Raw genomic sequence first — 20,955 nt, forward strand, 5'->3', positions numbered from 1 at the left:
ATGCTCTGCAACAAGAGAAGCCACCTCAATGAGAAGCCTGCGCAGTGGAATGAAGAGTAGCCCCTGCTTGCCACAACTAGAGGAAGCCCACGCACAGCAAGGAAGACCCAACACAGCCATAAATAAATATATAGATATATAAATAGCTGGGCTGCCCATCCAGCTCTATGTTCTGAGCCAGAGGCAAAACTGGGCTCCGTAGGCAGTGCACTGCTCACCACATGGCTTCGCCTCACGCCCACCTCGTCACTCGTTCACTCATTCTTTCATTCACTCATCCTCTCTGTCAGTCCCTCTCCTTTAGCCCGCTATCTTTTCCTTCCTCCCTCCCTCCTTCCCTTCATCCCTTCCTCTTTGTCTCTCTTTGTCTTCCTCTCTCCCTCCCTCCCTTCCTTCCTTCCTTTCTCTTTCTTGTCTCTGAGTGCCCCCTTTGTGCCAACCCCAGACTGGGCACTCTAGTTTCAGAGGTGGATCCTACAGGGTCCTTGGGTCTGGTGGGCTCAGCCCAGGACTGAGACATAAGGTGTGGGGCCAGTAGGAGCAGATTAGACTCGACATAAATGCCCCCTGTCCCAGGCCCACTGGGCCCCACTCATGCCACTTGGCCCAACCTCCATGTCTACACAGCCCTGCTTTGAGGAGTTCAGCTCTGGACACTGCCCCCAAGATGCACAGAGGCTAACACTGGCCTAATCAAACATTTCCCATGTTAGAGTTAGGGGTGGCCAGAGAGCCCAGAGAGGGGCAGGGACTTGCCCAAGGTAACACAGCCAATCACAGCCTGATTCACTTCCTACTTTGCCTTGGTCCATCCTGGGGGGGGTGGGGGTGGAGATTGTACAAATCTCACACCCAGGGTGAAGGCAGCCTCACCCAGACCTCTGCCAGGCCAGGGAAAATCTAGTGATAGCCAGTCAGAGTGAGGTCACTGATGGGATCCATGTGTTCAGGCCCTGGGAGGTAAGGGGGAGGGGGCTGCAGTGTGTCAGACAGACACTGAGCCCAGAGATGAATGCTGAGGTCAAGGCTGACACATAGGAGAAAAAGTGGCCCCCACCCTGCCACCTTACATCTCCCGATAGGGGAAAGGGGTGAAGGGGAGGGGCTCCGGAAGGATCAAGCCTCAGGCTGTAGTGGTATCAGCCTGATGTTGCTGGATGCCTGGAGGCTGCATGGCCTCAGGCAAGCCTCGACTCAGTCCTTCGAACTTGCCTAGTCCGTCCCCAAGCTCTATAAGCCAGTTCCTAGCAAGAAGTCTCATAATGTGCATCAGCCGTGACTGATGCACCATCCATGGCGGAGACCACGTGCACGCACCACCTTTAAGTAACATTCCTTCCCAAATGCTTTTCCATGTTGCAACCATGTTTTCATTTTTGGCTACAGAATATTCTATCTTGTGAATGCACCATAATTTACTAAGCCAATCCCCTCTTGCTGGACGTTTAGATTCCTTCTAAATATCTATATCAATTTATATCTAAATACATATTTCTAAATATTCATATATATTCATAAATATTCATATATATATATATAAACTTTTGTGAACATCGCTGTATAGTTTGGAAGCTTTTCTCAAGAAGAATTTCCAGGCATGGGGCTCTAGCTGCGTGGAGCCCCTGCCCACATCAGCTCATCTTCAGCCTCTCTCCTCCTCTCTCTCTACCCGAGGGCTTCTTCCAGTGTCAAGGGATCCTGTGCAGGGAAATGGCAGAGACTCCACACCCCCAACCCTCAATCGTGAGGCATGGAAGCTGGATCAGCCTTCTAGCCTTCAGCTCCCCATGTGAAAATTCTGGTGTGTTCTGTATATGCGCTCAAGGGGTGCCCAGTGGGATTGCACTCAGGTGCCCACAGTGGTGACCTGTTCATCAGATGCCCTTTCCTGGGCTCTCTCCCTCCACAGTCTTGTTTCTCTGTCCCTCACTGTTCCTGGAGTCACTCTTGAAGGAACTACCTGTACCTGAGTTCTTGGCTCAGGGGCTACGCTGGGGGAATCCACTTTAGGACAGAAGTTGTGGACACTTTCAAAGACTCAACACCACCGGTAGGAAAGGGGCCATATCCGCCAACGCTTCTTCTCAAACTATCTTTCTTTTTTTAATTGCTTTACAATGTTGTATTCTCAGTCTGTCTTGAATCCACTTCCACCACGCATCGTTCTCAGACTTCAGAACGCAGTGTAGGAAAGAGAGCATGGGCTTTGGAGCCAGGCAGCCCCAGTGACAACCCCAAGCGCCATCCTTGGGCAAGTCACCTCACCTCTCTGAGCCTTGATTTCCTCATCTGAAAATGGGTTAGCAGGGCTGTAGGTCAGGTTACCTGTAGCCCAAGGTCTAAAGGGAACTATAGTCCCACTGCCTCCTTCCCACCCCTGGCCCTGCCTCCTCTTTGTGGCTGGCTGAGGGAGGCTGTGGCCAAAAGCCACATCCCTAACCCTTTCCTGTCCTTGAACAACTATCACTTATGATAACCCAGGCGCTGTGCCAGGGCCACACATTGACAATGTCATTTAATCCCCAACAACCCCATAAGGCAGGTACAATGATTGTTCCCATTTTGTAAGTGAGAAAACTGAGGCGTAGAGATGAGGGGACTTGGCCAGCCATGTGGCTGGTGTAAGACACAGCCTCGATTCACACCCAGATCTCTCTGACTCCTGAGTCCATACTCTTGAGCATCATGCAGCCTGCCTCTGAGCCTCAGAACCCTCTGGAGAGGAGAGGGGATTCCTTGGAGCTGACTCAGGGCCTGGGGCAAGGAAGCCACATCCCTGGGGGCTTCAGGGAGGGAGAAAGTGACGCCGGGCAAATTCCCACACAGCTTCGAGTTTCTAAGAAGTTGAACAGCTGGGTTTGGAGGAAGGGGCTGCAGGCTTTGCTGCCACATTTGGATCCTTGGCGGGTCGAAGCTGCCTGGGAGGTTGCATGACGTGTGGGGAACTGGGGAGAAGTGAGTGAGGCCACCCTGAGTGAGTTCTGGAACCCAGAGGCTGTCTGGAAAGTAGACATTCTTCAGTGGCTGAGGTTGAGTGGAATTCAGTGGGAATTCCAAAGGCTGCTTTTCCTGGGAGCCTCCAGGAAGATGTCCTGGAAATGGCCTTTCCAAGTTGTAGAGCAGCGTCACCCAATCAAATGTAATGCAAGCCACATATGTAATTAAATTTCTCTAGTAGCCACACTGTGAAAGCAAAAAGAAACAAGTGAACTTGATTTTAATAATATATTTTATTTAACCGAATATATCCAAACTATTAGTCATTTCAACATATAATTAGTATTAATTAATTAAAGTAAAAATCATTAGTGATTTATTTACATTCTCTTTTTGTATTGTCTTTGAAATTCAGTGTAAAATAATAATAATAATAATAATAATAATAATAATAAAATACTTACAGCACATCTCAATTCAGACGAACTGTCATTTCAAATGCTGAATAGCTGCATGTGGCTAGTGGCTGTTAAAAAGGAGAGCACAGTTACAGAGCCCAGGGATGATCTGAGGATGCTGGCTTTCCGAGTAGGAGTGAAGAGGGCCAACCACAGTGCCAGGTGCCGGCCAGGCCAGAGACCCAGAGCTAACAATAAGAATCAAGGTACTGGTGGTATATCACTTGATCCTCTCAATAACCCTGTGAGTTTGTACTACTATCCTTGTGAGCTAGATGAGGAAGCCAGCTCAGAGAGGTCAAGTGACTCGCACAAGTGCACACAGCAGGATGGGGATTTAGTCACCCCTCAGAAGTGAGAGGCTGTTGGAGCCCCCACCCCCACCCCAGGGGCACAGAAGAGCAAGGGAAGACCCCCCACGCCAGAATCCATGAACTCACCGATCTTCTCCCTGGCTCACCAGGCGAGGGACAGGCACACCCAGGGAGAGCCCTTCGGTCACCTTTCCTTCATATGGAAGTGGGGGAACCAGGAGGTGGTTTTCTGAAGGAGCTTTTTCTCCTTCACCTTGCCCTGTCGAAAGGCTGCTAGGGGTGGTGCCAGGTGGGCCCGCTAAGGATGTAGCTTTTCTCCTTCTTTTCCCACTCTCCTACACACATGCTCACACATACGCGTGAACACAGCAGAGCGAGAGGTGCCATTCAACCTGAATAGGGAACGAGGTGGGCAGCTCCATGGAGCAGATGGAGAAACTGAGGCATGTGGTGAGAGAATCACATAAGATCCAAAGTCCATTGACCATCCCCCAACCTCAGATACGTAGCTTCTGTCTCCTGAGCATCCAGCCCTCTTCAAGCCCAAGTGTGACATCTGGGCAGTCTGCCCTTCCCTCCCATCCCCCAAGACATCTGCTGCTTTAGCCTGGACCTCAGAAAGGGAGGCTTGGTCCAGCGTTCCAGTTTGAGGAACATGTCCCTTACACGTCCCACCAAGCCTCCAGCATCCCTGGAAAGTCCATGGAAATTCTAGGATCCCAGAGATCAGTTGATCCCGCCCCATCTTATTATTCACATGGGGGAAGAGACCTGCCTGCTGTACCGTGTGTCCCCCAGAGGCAGGGGGCGCTTTGCCGCAACCTTCCTATAGAAGACATGAGGAGGAGAGAGGTGTGGAGGGGAAACTGAGGGTGGGAGAGCATTGTGTGAGGATTGGGTTAGCCCGGATCACTCTGCTCCTGCCAGGGCCGCAGATGCTGCCTTCCGGCTTGTCCTCATCAGCACATACAGCGTCCCACCTCATCCTCTCCTCACTCTAACCTGTTCACAGGTGCACACTGTTCAGAGCAATGCCATTCACATCCATTGGTTCAGCCAAGCTAACCCGAGAGGTTAACCCTGCAGGGATTTGTGCCCTTCATACAGATGGGGAGACCAAGGCCCAGACAGGGAAGGGACTTGTTTCCCTGATCGCTACAGGACATGGGTCCTAGGAGTCTGTCCTCAACTTCCCATGAGCTCTCACTGGACAAGTCATGGAACCACGGGCTCTGAGGTTGGAGTCACCAGTGGTGGTGGTGGACAGTGTCTGTGCAGGTGATTAGATCGGCGCTGGGTCCACTATTACCAGAAACTGCCCTCCTCCCCAAGCTGGGGTGCTCGGCCCAAGCTGAGGGGGAGCTCCACCAGTGACTTCAGCACTTGTGGAGGGTGCGCCTCCAGCTCCCAGGGTCAGAGGGGGCAAGTGTCGGGGGAGACATAGTTGGCTTTCAGGTTTCCAATTTGAATGGCTGAGTGTGGATGGTGCTACCGTGTGCTCTCAGCAGTGCACATGGTGGGGAAGCTGAGCTCTGGTCCAGCTGCGTGAGCTGCAGGGAAGATGCCTCAGAGGGAGCATGAAGTGGGCAGGATCTGGGAGGCATCTTCCTGGAAGGGGCTGCAGCCTAGGTGGGCACAGTGGTGCCAGGAGTGTCACCTTCCTGGTGAGCCTTCCCCAAGTACCTGTTCAAAACCCCAGCCCTCTACACTTCCTATGCCCCTTCCCTGCCTCATTTTTCCCCATGCCCTTAGACCATGAAACATCTTATTAACTCATATTTCACCTACCTTGTTTACTGTCTGTTCTCCATGGCAGGTGGGGATAGAGGGGCGGTTGTGTGTGTTTGTGCATTTGTTTGTATATTTGTCTGTTTCTCTGCTAGGCCCCTGTGCTTAGAACATTGCATGCCTCAAAGATGCATGAATGGATGACCTCCCGAGTTGCTGAAGGCTCAGGACTGGGACATATCAGGGATCAGCATTTATGAAGTAGCAGAGAAATAAGCACCAGTCAACAATGTCTACCGCACCCAGGTAGCCTCGGGAAAGGCACTTCATCATCTTGGTTTTGCTCACCTGCGAAAACGGGATGGGTTAGTTTGCTGGGGCTGCTGTAACAAAGTGCCAAAAACAGAGTGGCTTAAACAACAGAAATGATCGCCTCACAGTTCCAGAGACTAGAAGTCCAAGATCAAGTTGTCGGCAGGACTTGTTCCTTCTGAGGGCGGAGAGGGAGGATCCATTCCTTCCCTTTCCCCTAGCTTCTGGTGGTTTTCTGGCAATCTTTGCATTCCGTGGCTTGTAGAAGCATCACCCTAATCTCTGCCTTCATCTTCACATGGCCTTTTCCCTGTGCAGGTCTATTTCCAAATTTCCTCTTTATATAAGGACACCAGTCATACTGGATTAGGGCCTACTCTAATGAACTCATTTTACCTTGACTACATTTGTAAAGACTCTATCTCCAAATAAGGATTTCCTGAGAGCCTGGGGATTAAGATTTCATATGAAATGGCAGGCGGGGGCGATGGGTCGGGGGACAAATTCAACCTGTAACATGAGATGATAATAATATAAAACTTGTTGAAGGAGAGGTTTGAGGCTCAGTGCAAATTACTGTCCAGGCTAAGCCCCCCTGCATGACCATTAGGACCACATTACAGCCCACTGAGGTGGACCTGGCTGCACATGGACTCCCACAAGGAGTTTTCATAAAATGCTGATGCCCAGGCCCCACCCAGAGATTCTGGTGTAATTGGTCTGGGGTGGGGCCCTGGCTTGGGGATTTTTTATAAGCTCCCAGGTGATGCTGACACACAGGTGGGGATGTGTACTAAATCTGTGGCTCCGTGGGCCCCGCTGCCTCATCAACAAACCCTCGCTGGGTTGGCACAGCTGCCCGAGCCCTCCCCAAACCCAGGCTGCTTGGGCGGGGCCAGTGGGGGCAGACCATGGAACAAAGAGGCTTTGTCCCAGCTGACAACCCAGGGTGGAGCCTGTGTACCTGGGCCTTACGTGAGCCAGGCTGTGGCTGTGGGAGAGGTAGGGATTACAAAATTATGGCTTTCCTGCGGATTGCACCCAGGAAGTCCCTACCTGGAGGCCTGTGACAGGGAAGGAGATGGAGCCTTCCGGGGCCCGTGGTTTTAAAGTGAAACCTGGAGGAGGTCAGAGTACGGGATGGTGCAAAGGGAGGAGGGGAGGACAGGTCCCCAGAAAGGGAGAGAGAAAGATTGTGAGGCAACAGGGCATGGTGTGGACTTCAAATTCCAGCCTTGCCACCTACCAGCAGTGTAATCTTTGGCGAGTGGATAACTTTTCTAAGCCTCAGTTTTCACATCTGTAAAATGGGACCCATAGATATAATAACTAAATTTTGTGTGTGTGTGTGTGTGTGTGTGTGGTGGTGGTAGTGGTGCTATTGTGAGAATAAGCATCAGAAATGGCCAAAACAGTCCTTTACCTCAGTTTCAATCCTATCCTCCATCCATGAGTTGAGTCCATCCCTCTGCTCAGCACCACCCCACTCTCACTGGGGACATGGGCCTGGGGTCTCACCGTCCACCCTGAGCGGAGCAGGTTGCTTGCGGTTTCACACCTGGCTTCTTCCCACAAGACTGAGGACCTGGAGGGAGGGGCCTGGGGCTTGTGCTTCTGTGTCCTGAACCCAGGGCTTCTGCTCGAGCCCCAGCAGGTCCCTTCTGAGAACCCCAGCGCAGTGGAGATAAACATCTCTATGGGTTCTCAGGAAGTACCACACAGAAGCGACAGCCCATTTCGTGTGATGTCTGCCACACACTGTTCCAACAGGTGCTGGGAGGGCTTGGCTGAGGGACGGACGGAGGGACATAGAAGCAGCATTTCCTGGCCACCCCACCATGGTCTTGGTTCACAGGAGACCATGTTCATGAGCAGCTGTGCTCTTTTCGCCACGTGCACCCCCTTCCTTGGCTCCTCACAACGACCTTCTGGGGGGGCTGCTTTGCAGATGAGGAGACAGAGCTTGTAGGAGACGGGCACTTGCCCCAGCATGTTCACACCGCAGGCCACTCCCGCCCCACCCTCTACCTGGCACAGGGTGCCAGGAATACCATCCCATCCCTGCAGGCCCAGCCCTGTACCACCCTGTCTGGGCCTGGCTCTGACCTCCAACCAGACTGGGAGCCCATGGAAGAAGGACTGGGTCCCACACAGCCAGACCAGCACAGGCCCTGGCACAGACAAGGGTTCATTAAGTACAGGAGTGAATGAATGAGTGAGTGAATGAATGAATGGATGGATGAGAGAGAGCCAGGGCCTCTGTCCTTGAGGGGCCTGTGGCCTGGTGGACAAGCCCACAAGTTGCTCAGGGAGCAGAGGGCCTTGGGAAACGCTGGCTTCCCCCTCCTCCTGCACAGGGAACTGCTTACCCAACCTCCTGATCCAGGTGAGGGGAGGCCTGAGGTTGATGGCGGGGAATGGGCTTTGGGTACCATGAGAGAAAATGCCCCCTATGCACCCCTTTCGTACAAGGAGGAAGCGGAGCCGAGGAGGGGCAGGGACACCGCCAAGGCCACAGCTAGTCAACGGCAGAGAAATTTTAGGGCCCCGTTCTCCTGGCTCCCTGTTGGCTGGCGTCCTCTCCTTCATGCCTCATTGCCATGGTTGTGCCTTAATTGCCATAATCACTACATGCAACTTTGCCCTTTAGGAAGTGTCCTTGAGGGGCTGGCCTGTGCCAATGTGGGAACAATACCAGCCACTCCTGGGTGCACCCTACTTGACCCAGGAAGCATGGCCCACACCCACCTCCTTTAGTCTCACAACAATCGGTGAGGCACGGAGTGCTTCCTGGTGTGTAAGTGAGCGGCTGAGGCTTAGAGGCAGGGCACTTACGCTCCTGGAGGCCCACGGCCAAAAAAAAGACAAAAACAGCCAAGAGTCTTGGATGGCGGAAAAGTCCTGGAGATGGATGGTGGTGACGGTTGCACAACAGTGTGTGTGTACTTAATGCCTCTGAGTTGTGGCTAAAAAGGGTTAACATGGTAAATTCTATATTATGTATATTTTACTACAATTTGAAAAAAAATGGCCGAGGTGAGGTTTGTACCTGGTTCCGTGGGGTACCACAGTTGGGGTCCTTTCCCTTCTGCAGGGTGAGGAAATGTCACCCACTCAGGGCATTCTGGTAACCCAGGCTGCCCTCTACCCCTTCCCCCTTCAGCAAAACTTTTCCTGGTTCCCTCTCCGTACTGGGGCCCTGGCTGGGTGCTGGTGACACAGAGATGAGGCCGAGCCCTCCAAGAGCTCAGCACAGAGGGCAATGCAGGACATGGAGCAGTCCCCCAGGGGCAGGATGGGGACCACCGTGCCTCTGCAGGCCTCCAGGCTGGGCTGGAAACAAAAGATGAGCCCATCAGGGTAAATAAGATGTTCAAAATGCAACGGTACACAGCCAGGCCAGGGTGGAGCAGCTCAGCTGGCCCCAGGACCATGACTCTGAGAAAGGAGGTGAGGGCTGGGGTGAGGCCCCCAACCTCAGTGCACGACAAGGGCCTGAGCAAGGGGCCTGCAAACCGAGACGTGAGCCCAGCTCTGCCCCTCACCTGCGGCAGGTTGTCTCTACTCCAGCCTCAATCTCCTCGGGATGAGACCCGCTTCACCTGAGGCTTGTGAGCCTTGCCTTCACGCACGTACACTGCCCACCTCTAAACTGCTCTTTCCGCCCTCCTCTCCCTTCACCCTAACCCTCCCTTGTCTTAGCTTCGAGACCCCCTGAGCAGAAGATGGCAGGGGTCTTCGAGCAGCTCCAGCCCCGGTCCTCTGTTCTAGGACTGATTATGGGTTCCCTGCTGCCCCTGGCCCCAGTTGGCCCCTCATATGTGCCAGGGCACCTTCTCTGATGTGCATTCATTTCATCCTCTAGTGAGGCAGGGGTTATTGACATCTATTCTACAGAAAAGGAAACTGGGGCTCAGAGAGTGACTTCCTCCGTGTATCAGGGCTGCCTGATTCCCAAACCGCGACCTTCTCACTCACCATCTGCATTGCCCTCCATCCTTCTCCCACACTTCATTCTGGGAGTTGGACTCAGCCCTGCAGCTCGGTCTGTGTCTGGGCTGTTAACTGTACAAGCTTCTCATAGCCCTCCTGTCCTGTTACCGTGTGGCTGTACCAACCATGCACACCTGCAGATGCCCCAGCTCACCTGGGCACCGCTGGTGACTGGGTGCTGCTGGGTCCTCAACTCCCGCCTCTGGTGAGTGAGTCTCAAGGGGAGGGACTTTGTCCATGCTTGCCATGTCACATCCTGAGTGTACGGCACGTACTCTGGGCTCCACAAATTTAGTCTGAGTGAATAAAGAATGAATGACCCAGATGCAATATCCCTGGCACCTAGAGCTGACACTCTCCGTGCAGGACCGCGCCACCCCCAGAGCTGCAGCCAGGGCCCTGCCCCAGGGGACTGACGGGGACAGTGTCTGTAGCTGGGCTCCACATGTGGGGGAGAAAGTGAAGTCCCTGGAGCGGGTCTGGAGGAAGGGGCAGGAGGCAGAGGTGAAACCACACTAGGGAGGATGATTAGAAGAGGTGGGGTGGCAGGGTGCTATTCTGGAGACGACTCCAAAGGGCCCATTCATTCATTCATTCATTCATGCATTCACTAGTTTGTTTAACACACTTTCCTGAGCAGTCTCCCCACGCCACACTGTGCTGGACCCTGGGGCACAAAGATGAAGCCAACCCATCCCTGCCCCGGGGTACTCCCAGAGCCCTCTGCTGCTGCGTGTGGAGTCTGGGCTGGGGCCGGAGAGCCCAGACCAAGTCATCTGGCTGACAGGGTACAGGGATTGGACAGGGGGCCCCGTGATGCCCTTAATTCTGACTAAGCAGCCAGTGGATGGTGACAGCACCCCAGAGATGGGGAACATGAGGAGGAACATGGGGGAGGCAGGAGATCTGCGTGGCACACATGAAATTTGAGGTGCTGCTCAGACATCGGGGGGCCCTTCCAAGAGGACCAGAGAGGTGGTCGGGAGACCCACGGAGGGCTCCAGGCCAGGGACAGAGCCTTGGGGACCGTCATGGTAGAGCCAGCTCGGATCCCCCCTTGCAGCTGGGGGGGTCGAGCATGTGTGGGGAGAAGAGTGGACAGCCCTGCCGGGGAGGAAGCCCCTCCCCCAGGGGAGCCCAGGCCACTTCCTCCCTCCGCCTGGAGTGTGGTGGATAAGGGCCGGCCTCCAGCCTTGAGGCAGCAGGGCCTTCCTGCTCAGCAGCTCAGCATGCGAAGGAAATAACTTTATTAGCTCGTGGATGAAAAACAGGAAACGTATGCTGTGACTCGGGCACCAGCCGAGTTTCACTCACATCTAGTTTCTAGGAAACAGTTATGTGGCCTCAGACTAGTGGGGTTTTCTCAGCCAAGTCTTTCTGGAAACGCCATGCTTTTCTCAGGAAAAACCATGTCCTGTAGGCCCCCCAGACTGAGGGGTAATAGTGAGAAGAGACCTCATTTCCCTTCCCAGTCCCCTACCCCCAGCAGGCCTCGGAGAGACCTGAGGTTGCCAATGGCTGGTTCCCTGAGCACCTACTATGTGCTATATGGTAGGAATAGGTTGAATACGTCAGTCATCACAATAGCAAGATGAAAATTGTTAAGGTAAGTTAAAAAAAATAGCCATAAGAACACAGAAAAATCAAAGAATGGAACAGACAAATATTAACCAAAAGAAACCTGGTGTAGCCATATCAATATCAGAGTAAACAGACTTGAAGACAGAAACATAACGAGAGATAAAGTGGGCCATCACAAAATGATTACAGTTTCAATTAACCAGGAAGCTATAAAAGTGTTTAATTCATATACACATAAAAATGTGGCTTCAAAAAAGACATATATAGGATTTGTTAGATCATGTAAAAAATAAAAATCAGTAAGACTTTAGTGACCTAATGCTTGCATTTAGAATCCTACATCCAATGACTGAACAATAAACCCAATTTTAAAACACATATAGACCACCTTTGGCTACTGATAATAGACTGGGCTATAAAACAAGTATCAACAAATTCCAAAGAATCACATAAGCCATGTTTTCCGACCCAGTGTTCAACATTAAAAAAATCTATAAATGAATTGCTTTTATTAACAGATTAATGGGAAAAATTAGGACTATATCAATAATTAAATATATAGAAAACATTTATAAAAGTCAACATCCATTCCCAGTTAAAATAAAACTCTTAGTAGTTAGTAATATAAACAAACTTTCTAAACCTGATATCTACCAAAAAAACCTACAGAAAACATTTTACTAAATTTTGAAACATTAAAATTATTTCTTTTAAAAACAGGAATAAGATAAAGAAGAGTACTTATCGCCATTTCTATTTAACATTACACTAGAAGTTCCAGAAAACACAAGACAAAAGAGAAATAAAATTATAAGGGTCAAAAAGGAAGAAACAGAACTGTGTTATGATTTAATATGATTTTCTACCTAGAAAAGCAAAATAATCTAGTCAAATTATTAAACTTAATAAGAGAGTTTAGCAATCTGTCTGAGGTAAAATCAATATTCAAAAGTAAATTGCACTTTTATATACTACCATTTTTTCAGCTAGAAAATACACTCTTAAAAGGATATGATTTGTACTAATAATAAAAGTATGCAATATCTTGGAATAAATCTAACAAAAGGTGTGCAAGATTGTTAATAAAACTTCATTGAAAGACATTAGAGGAGACCTAAATAAACAGAGATGCACACCACATTCATTAATAAAAAGGCTCGCTATCTTGAAGATGTCAATTGCCTCCATATTGACCTGCAGATTCCATACAATCCCAAACAAAATTCCCAGTGGCCTTTTTCATTAGGAAAGAACTCAGTTTGGTTGTATCTCTCCTGTTTCCTCATGATTAGATTCATATGGAAAAATAAAGGTCCAGGACAGGCTCCCACTGACCAAATGTGGGATCATCTGAACCTCATAACCATAATGACAAATATATTGAAATATATAGAAATCAATAAGTTCATAATAATAATTGTACTTATAAATAGACTTATCGTGATCAGTTTGAAATATATAGAAATATTGAATCACTATGTTGTGTAACAGGAACTAATGTAGTGTTGTAGGTCAATTATACTTCAAAACCAAACAAACAAACTCATTGAAGAAAAGATCAGATTTGCGGTAACCAGAAGTGGGGGGTGGGGGGAGGAGGAATTGGAGGAAGGCAGTCAAGAGGTACAAATTTCTGGTTATAGGATAAGTACTAGGGATGTAATGTACAACACAATAAATAAAGTTAACACTGCTATATGTTATATGTGAAAGTTGTTAGAATAAATCTTTTTTTGGGGGGGTGGGGTGGCGTGGGGGGGCTTCACCGAGAGGCTTATAGTATCTTAGTTCCCTGACCTGGGATCAAACTCAGGTCCTGGCAGTAAAAGTGCTGAGTCCTAACCACTGGACCACCAGGGAATTCCCTAGAGTAAATCTTAGGCATTCTCATCACAAGAAAAAAAAACTGATCTATTTCTTTAATTACGTTTCTATATGAGATGATGGATATTCACTAAACTTATTGTGATAATCACTTCATGCTATATGTAAATCAAAACATTATGCTGTACACCTTAAATGATAGAACTGTATGTCAATAAAACTGGAAGAAAAGAAATCTTATTGATCACCTTTGGAGGATGCTAGAAAATGAACTCATTATTATGAAAGCTGACAAGTAAAGGGAAAGATTCATTTATCTTGACTTGCTATTTAAACTGTACCTCAAAGAAATGAACTTGTGTATTTGATGAAAAGGAAGTTTTTGGTTTTGTTTAGAATAAAGGAATTCTAGCTAATAAACAAAGAAAGATTAATAGAATTAGAATGTCACCATTTTGTATTTCCTTAGAGAATGCCTGATTACAGGATAGGGACAGGAAAAGTACAAGATGTGCCTGGAAGTTCTTGTTGTGCCAGAAAGTACGGAAGTATTCAAGAATGACGGGGACTTTTCAAAAGGATACACGACCCAGCTTGAAGAGATTGGTCAAGTTAGGGAAAATTTGAGCAGGAAACTAAATACTGATAGTAAGAAATTACAGCCCTTTGAATAAAACAGAAAACTCTAACTCCATACTGATATAAACAAAGGAATAAATTGAAAGCGTGACGAGGAATGAGACATTTGCACAGTGTCAAAGTATCTCTCTATAAATCACAAAGGAGAAAGGAGTAACTTCACTGTGGAGAAGACTAGCAGACATCACCTTAATCCTCATCGGTAAAGGGACTGGTCAAAATCACACGCCATCTGAAGATGCAATGAGAAAACCACAGGGTCACTTTCATGCTATTCCTGGTAATGATGAATAATCATGAGGAAAAGTCAGACAAATTCCTACTGAGGGAGATCTAGAAAATCACTCCCAAAATGTCAAGGTCTTAAAAGTCAAAAGTTGAGGAACTTTTCCAGACCGAAGGAGACTAAAGAGACACGACAGCTAACTATAGCGCATGTTTCTGAACAGGGTCCTCCAGCTGTAAAAGACACATTTGGGCAATTGGCCACTTGAACGAGGTCTGAGGAGTAAATGGCAGCAATGACTCCCTGTCAGCCTCCTGCTGTTGACGGCTGTACTGTAGTTACAGAGGAGACAGATGGTCCTTGTTTGCAGGAAACATTACAGACTCAGGGGGTGATGGGAAACCAGGTCCACAACTCATTCTCAAGGGCTACAGGGAAAGGAAAGTTCTTCGTAACATACTTGCCACTTTTCTGTGTTTGTGCTTGTTTCAGAATTAAAAAGAAAAACTTAGGAGACACAATCAAAAGCAATGTCTGGATCTTACTTTGGATCCTTATTCAAGCAAATATATATATTTATACATATTAAGAGAGAATATACATATACATAAATATACATGTTAAATATACATATTATAGATCATACTTTATACATGTACATGTGTATAATATACATGTAAAAAGTCAACCAGCAAAATTTGATACATTGGATATTTGATTATAACTTTTAAGGCGTGAAACTGTTTATCTTTTGGAAAGACTTGCTGAAGTATTTACAGGTGAAATTATATGAGGTATGGAGTCTGCTTCAAGTTAATTTGAGGTTGGGCGTCTAGATGGAGCACAGTTAACCATGAATTGATAATTGTTGAAGGTGGTCAGGGTTCATTATACCATTCATTCCACTTTTACTTATGTGTGAAATGTCCTTAATTTCTTTTTAATTTCCAAAGACAAAGTAATAAAAAGCTCATGCAATAAATATGGGGCAAAGCGGGGTGGTGCATACACAGTGTCTATTATGTTCTTTGCTTTATTTTTACTGTATCTGATTCTCCTCTTGACTGTGGGACTGTGCTCCCACAGTTGATGTGATCCAGGGCTAGTGGGAGTATAAATGGCTACAGTTTTCTTGGAGGGTAATGTGTTTAGTGAAGTAGAATTTTTGTAATGATCTGTTGAAAACATCAATGTACCTCAAAGAATTGATTGACTAGATTAGAGTACTTCTCTAAAATGGGGTACTCCGTGGGCATTTCTTTAAATGGGGCAGTTCTATTTTTTTTTTCTTTGTCCAACATTCTGACGATGATTGTTCGGTGTGGGTCCCTGGCAGGGCAATCCTGGCTACAAAAGTCCCACCCACGGGGTCTTCCTCCACCAAAGTCAGCTGGTTGTCAGTTCTATATTTATGACCTGAAAATATATTTGACATATTTCTAAGTGAAAAAGTCAAATGGCAGAATAGTATATGAAGAATGATTCCATCATAATGTAGACATAAATACATTGTATGTATGTTGGTAACTACACTTAAAAATTTTTATAAGAATATACCCCGAACTCTCAAACCCTCACTATACAAATGATTATACAGGGCTTCCCAGGTGGTGCAGTGGTTAAGAATCTGCCTGCCAATATAGAGGACATGGGTTTGATCCCTGCTCTAGGAAGATCCCACATGCTGCAGAGCAACTAAGCCCGTGCGCCAAAACAAACAAATAATTATACAGATTTCTCTGTTATACAAATTTTAAAGTAAATCATTCAAATTAATAGTGATATATTATTTTAAGAGAGGTTTAATAGAAATGGGCAGGGCTAAGAAATTTTTAAATGACCTTTAAAAAAATACCAAAAAATATAGCAAAGACATTTCAGAAGAAGAAGGAGATGTGGATGGGAAAGTTTAGCTCTACCAGATATTAAGACTTACTCTAAAACTCCAGCACTTAAGACCAGAAGGTATTGCTGCAGAGGCAGATATGAGACAGAGACAGCACTGCAATGAAGGATGCTGAGCAGTTGCTTGTCTATATTTTAAAAACAAAGTTAGTGCCCTACCTCACACCCTACACAAAAATCAATTCTAGATGAGTTAAAGATGCATGTGGATAAACTGGTTGACAACACTGAAACTAAGACCTTCTGTTCTTTAAAAGATACCATGAAGAATATGGAAAGACAAGCCTCTAGCTAGGAAACATATTTGCAAAATACATAACAAATTTATCAGTAGGCCAATCTATCTTTCTATTTTTGTATCTACATGTACATTTATGACTTCCCAAAAAGCAATAAGAAAGAGACAAATATCTGCACAGACTGTTCATACACCCTATGATGTGGCCCTCACGCCCTCGAAGCAGCCGCTCCTGAAGACTCACCCCGACGGGAGAAGTTCTTCCCCTCGTTGGGCTGAGACTTGAGCTCTGCTCTCCCACAGGTTCCACTCTGCCTGCTTCCTGAGGAGGCCAAGGGGGACACCAGGCAGACCACAGCTACAGGAGTCTACCAGGGCCACCATAACAAAGGACCACAAACTGGATGGCTTAAAACAACAGAAATGTATTGTCTCACGGTTCTGGATGCTAGAACTATAAAATACAGGTGCTGGCAGTCATGCTCCCTCCAAAGCCTCCAGAGGAGGGTCCCTCCTTGCTCCTCACAGTTCTGGTAGCCCCAGACATTCCTTGGTTTATGGCAGCATAATTCCAATCTCTGCCTTTGTCTTCACGCAGCAGTCTTCCCTCTTCTTACAGGGACGCTAGTCATATTGGACTCGGGCCCACCCTAACGACCTCATCTTAACTTGATTACATTTGTTAACACCTTATTACCAAATAAGGTCACATTGGCAGGTATGAAGGCTACGACTTCAACAGATCTTTTGGGGGAACACAATTCAACCCACAACCATAACACCAGCCTCATTTCTGTCTTCCTGAGCAGGTCTTGGTGTCCCAGGACCTGGGGCTCCCACAGCCAGAGGGAGAAGGGGAGAGCTCTGTGCACAAGTGAGTCCGGGGCTCATGCAATCCACCCAACCAGCCTCCACATGGGCCCTACCAGAGCCAGCATGATGCAAAGCACAGTCTAGAGCCATGTGATCTACAATTCAGTCCTAGGTCTACCATTCACTGGTTGTGAAAACCTGAACTGGTCGTGCCCATTCTGAGCCTCGGTTTCTTCATCTGTAAAATGGGAATTGACAACATTCACCTCAAAGGCTTGTTGTTAGGGTCAAACTGGATCACATTCGTGGCAGTCCCTGGTATGTACCAGGCACATGGTTGACTCTCAGCAAATATCAGGGCTCTCTCCCCAGGTTCCAAGAGCTCCTCAAGGAGAGAGGAAGCCCCGCCCTGCCATCCAGTGGCTTGTAAGCCCCCCCAGGGCAGAGTCGTGTCATATACTTAAACCCCCCAAAGCATGGTCTCTGCAGCCGTCCAGCAGTGTCACCATGTCTGAGATGAGTGACCCCTGGGAAAGGGCAGTCTGACACCAAGAGAAAGCCAGTCACCACTGGGAAAGTCGTGGGAGTCTCCACACTCATGTCACGAAGCAAAGTCTTGACCCTTAAGAAAGGACAGAAACCCGAGTTCTCAGTGGGCGGCCAGGCCTGTTCTTGTTCCCGTTCCCCCTCTTTGGAGACTGGCCCCATTGAGATTTGGGAATGTTTATTTTTTTTGGTGGGAAAACAGAGTAGGATAAAATATTTCCTTGCGTCTGGAGAGCTATTTTGAGCCAGGCCAGCCTGGTGATGCTCCTGGTGCTGAACGCTTGCTGACCCAGGCTGAGACCCAGCCTTCCGGCCTCTCTCCCTCTCAGGCCCCAGAGTCCTGGCAGCAACACAGCCTATGGGAGCCTGGGTTCTAACTCCTGCCCAGTGACTCATCCCAAGGTGGTCTTGGGGAAGCCTTTGGTGCTCCTTGGAGCTTATCTCCCAAAGAGGAGACTGAGGCCGGTGATGCCCCCTCCTGGGGATTTTGACTGCGGAACTCAGACTGTGGGTATGAATGTGCGGTAGAAACATTTAGGGAGTAGACAAAGAGGCCTGCCACACAGCCTGCGTAGTTCAAGGTCCCAGAGGTAAAAGGGACCTCACTGGAGGCTCCTTGGACCTCTGCCAGCCTCCACACAGTTAGCCGTGCCCCTTCCATGCATCTCCACTCAGTGGCCACACAGTACTTCTGGAGAGCCAATCTGATCTGGCCCTAAATTTGTCTAAATCTTACCAGCTCCCACTGCTCATAGAAAGAAGTCCCCGCTCCATCCAAGGTCCGCAGGCCCCCCGGGAGCTAGATGCCCCTCCTCCGCCTACCCCAGCCTCCTCTTTCTTTGTGCTCTGAAGCCAGGCTGGCCTCTATCCACTCCTCAAACTGCTGACAAGCTACCCAGGAGTTTCACAGGCTTCATCTTCTTTCATCCTCACCATGACCTTCAGGCAAGTGTGCCTTTCAGGGCCAAGGGTTGGGAGGAAGAGATGTTTGCGAACATGCCTGCCACACAATAGGACCTTAATAAATGTTGGGTTTCTTCCTTCCTTCTGACCACACACCCTCTTTTTTTGTTTTTTAAGCAAAACTCCAATGGCATCACATAAATCTCACTCTGACAGCTGCTGCTATTGGGCGGGCGTGGGGGCAGGAAAGCCCAGGCGGTCCCACACCAGTGGCATGAGCCAGGCCTCGGGACCGGAGGCTCCTAGGAGCCCTGCTTGCTAATGCTTCCTGGCCTTCACTTAGAGCTGGGAAGCTATGTAACAAGCTTCTCACATCTGCAACAGAGACAGGGCTCTGTCTCCTACCAAAGGCTGCAGGAGGGTCTTTCTGAGGCGAGTCCCGGCGGGAGGAAAGAGCAACTTCACCTTGATCCTGAAGGTGAAGCAGGAGCAGATGGAGGGGAGAGTCTCAGAGAAGTGAGGAAGTGCTCCCCAGGAGGAGTTTCAGGAGCCTCTGGACAGCCGGGGGTGGGGGTGTTGGGGAGAAGGGAAGGAGGCATGTCCGAGTCCCAGCTCCTTACCAAAGGCCAGACCCAGAAGCCCTTAGGGCTCCTCCAGCCTCATGTTCTTCAAAGGTGGTCCGAGGGCCAGCAACATCAGCAGATTCTGGAAGCTTGTTAGAAATGCAGCCTCTCATGCTCTGCCACAGACCCGCTGAATCAAAATCTGCCTCTTAACAAGATCCCAGTGATTCACAAGCACGTGAAAGCCTAAGAAGCACTGTTCACGGTGACGCCTCCATTTTATAATAAAGAACGGCCTTGAGGAATTCCCTGGTGGCGCAGTGGTTAAGAATCCACCTGTCAATGCAGGGGACACGGGTTCGATCCCTGGCCCAGGAAGATCCCACATGCATGGAGCAACTAAGAATGTGTGCCACAACTACTGAAGCCTGTGTTCCCTAGAGCCCATGCTCCACACCAAGAGAAGCCACTGCAAATGAGAAGCCCAGGCACCACAACAGAGAGTGGCCCCTGCTTGCCGCAACTAGAAAAAGTCTGCGTGCAGCAACAAGGACCCAACACAGCCAAAAAAACAAACAAACAAAAAAGAACGGCCTTAAGAGGAGAAATCCTCTCCCTGTTTCCCACAGCACGTCAGGGACAGCCTAACCCTGGAGCACAGCACTCCTGGCCTCATCCCAGGTCCTTGGACTAGTTCTGCTTCATCCTGGCCCCCCCATGCAGGAAGTTATCCTTCCTACCTGAGTGTGTTCAGGACAGAAAGGACTGAACCTGGGGTAGAAGAGCTCTGGTTGCAGAGACAGGGACCTGCCGTCTGATCCTGGCTCTGTTAGCAGCTCAAGGTGTGATCTGTGCTCTTGGGGGCTCAGTTTCCCCTGTGGTTCTCTGAGATGGGCTGGAGTAGGCAATACAGTCAGGTAGTATCATCAACCACATTCATTTTCGCACAGCAGCCTGGTGAGGCAGGCAGGTCAAGAAATACCAACCTTCTTCTATAGATGGGGAAACTGAGGCCCGTGAGGCCGTGCCTTCTCCGAGGCTGCCAGCCCTGGCTGCCTCGCACCATTCTGCCCAGCCCAGGCAACCCTGAAACGTGCCCCCTCCACCCCGCCTTCCTCTCTAATGGTTCTTTCAGCTCCTGTCAGTTATCAGGGGCCCTGGCTGGGCGGACAGCCAGCGTGTCTGCTGCTGATGCAGGGATGCCCGCATTCCTGGGCTGTGACAGGGGCGTACCCGGGGCCCAGGCTGGGGGCACCCAGAGGGGTTCTCCGTGGCTGCAAGCCCTGGGGCCTGGCTGTCTGGGGAGTGTCAGGAAGCAAAGAACTTTTTCTCCTTCTCACTGATGGGGGCAGGGGGGGATGTCTCTAGAGGCTGATATGGCAGGAGCCAGATAGGGTGCAGGCTCAGCTGGGCCCTGAGGCGGGGCCCAGCCCCTGTGGATGAACGGGGGTGCACAGGAAGTGTAAGGGGGCAGGAGTGAGCTAAGGGTCAGTGGATGATCAAAGGAGAGCCATCTGAGCCGCAAGACTGAAAGACCTCAGGCTAGAAAGCCAGACCTGGCTGGATTTGTGTCCAAGCTCTGCCATTTCTTAGCTGTGTGACTAGAAGCGAGCCTCCCACCACCTCTGACCCTCAGTTTCTCCATCATTAAAGTCCTTAACACAGTCTGGTACATCCATAGCAAGCCTGCAGTGGAGCCCTTCTAAAGCCAGAGACACTCAGGGTTCAGCCTCAGACTGGCATTGCATTTGAGAAGCGCACCTAAACAGATAAAGCCAGCAGAATAATTCATCCTTCTTTCTAAAAAAAAAATCATTTTAAACATTATTCAAGTTTAATATAGAGAACAAACTAGTGGTTACCAGTGAGGAAAGGGAAGAGGGGAAGGGATTAACAGGTTTAAACTATTATGTGTAAAATAAGCTACAAGGATATATTGTACAACACAGGGACTACAGTCAATATTTTAGGATAA

The 20,955-nt window shown here is 49.0% G+C and overlaps 1 long non-coding RNA gene across 1 annotated transcript; it reads right to left on the reverse strand.

Annotated features, from left to right (window-relative positions):
• Positions 1-3,030: 3,030 nt before the first annotated feature.
• LOC130860116 (uncharacterized) lies at positions 3,031-5,949 on the reverse strand. Its single transcript, XR_009055374.1, has 3 exons — positions 5,786-5,949; positions 3,402-3,463; positions 3,031-3,183 (listed from the first exon to the last, which is right to left on the reverse strand). It is a non-coding gene; the product is annotated as an uncharacterized LOC130860116 (long non-coding RNA).
• Positions 5,950-20,955: the final 15,006 nt, after the last annotated feature.

The sequence above is a fragment of the Hippopotamus amphibius genome, chromosome 9 (genome assembly GCF_030028045.1).
Source record: "Hippopotamus amphibius kiboko isolate mHipAmp2 chromosome 9, mHipAmp2.hap2, whole genome shotgun sequence".
Classification (NCBI taxonomy): domain Eukaryota; kingdom Metazoa; phylum Chordata; class Mammalia; order Artiodactyla; family Hippopotamidae; genus Hippopotamus; species Hippopotamus amphibius.